Consider the following 1,198-nt stretch of genomic DNA (forward strand, 5'->3'; position numbering starts at 1 on the left):
GTCATCCCTACAGAAACTCTGAAGCACAGTATATGAAACAGCAGAACACAAAAAGGCCAAAGGTGAACATTGAACACTTGGGTGAGAGTACCACCAGCCCTAAAAAGACCCTGAAATGAGATATAAGATAACACAAAAAAGAATCCTCAATTTTCCTCAATTCACTCAAAATCTAGTCCTAGAACTGAGTGCTCTGGAACTTTCAAGTAATTTGTTAACCCTGGAGTATAATAATAAGAAGAAATAATATTAGGTAACATTCATAGTGATGAAGCAGAGTACTCAGAAATTAAACTGAATTTAAGTATCATTTATAGAGAAAAATATGAATATTTTTATGGGACTTCCCTGGCAGTCCAGTGGATAAGACTCCACGCTTCCAAGGCAGGGGGCATGGGTTCAACCCCTGGTCAGGGAACTAGGATCCCACATGCTGCACCATGTGGCCAAAAAGAGAATAATAACAATATAAATATTTTAAAATATCCCACAAAATAAAGATATGCACATGGATATTAAAAAGTAATAATCACAATAATAGAGATGCTTATGATATTAATGGCAAGTTATATTTACTGAGCACTTACTTTGTGCCAACCACTGTGTGCATAAGAACTCATTTAAGCCTACCAATAATTCTTTGGAGTACACTATTATACTCTCAGTTTTACAGAGGAGGAAATTGAGACTCAATGAGATTCATAACGTGCCCAATATCATATACCTAATAAGCAAAGTCATCCCCCACTGGCTGAGAACTAAGGCTGAGCCTCTTCTGAACCATCATTCTGGTTAACAGCAGGCTTGTGCTACTGCTGCTTCTTGTTATCTCCAGGTCCCAGGTCCAGATATCCCTTCTCTGAACCTACTAATAATTCTGAGGCAATATTGGCCTTTATGTATCTTGCTTCCCCTGGCTGAACCCCATTCCTCTAGACACTTTGAATACACTCTGCCTTAGCACCTCCCTCATAAGCTGACTGATACCAACGAAGTAAGGACACAGCTTGCGTGTCTAGCATTTTCCCAGGTACTTCTACATTTGCTTTTCTCATTTAATATATCAACTTTGGAGATAGAGATTATCATCGCCATTTGACAGATGTGTAAACTAAGACTAATATAAGTTAAGATGATAAGTAAGATAACTGCAATATGGATATGGGTCTGTCCAGGTCCAGAGTTTGAGAGAAGCGGT

The sequence above is a fragment of the Bison bison genome, unplaced genomic scaffold (assembly GCF_000754665.1).
Source record: "Bison bison bison isolate TAMUID 2011002044 unplaced genomic scaffold, Bison_UMD1.0 scf7180017849470, whole genome shotgun sequence".
NCBI lineage: Eukaryota > Metazoa > Chordata > Mammalia > Artiodactyla > Bovidae > Bison > Bison bison.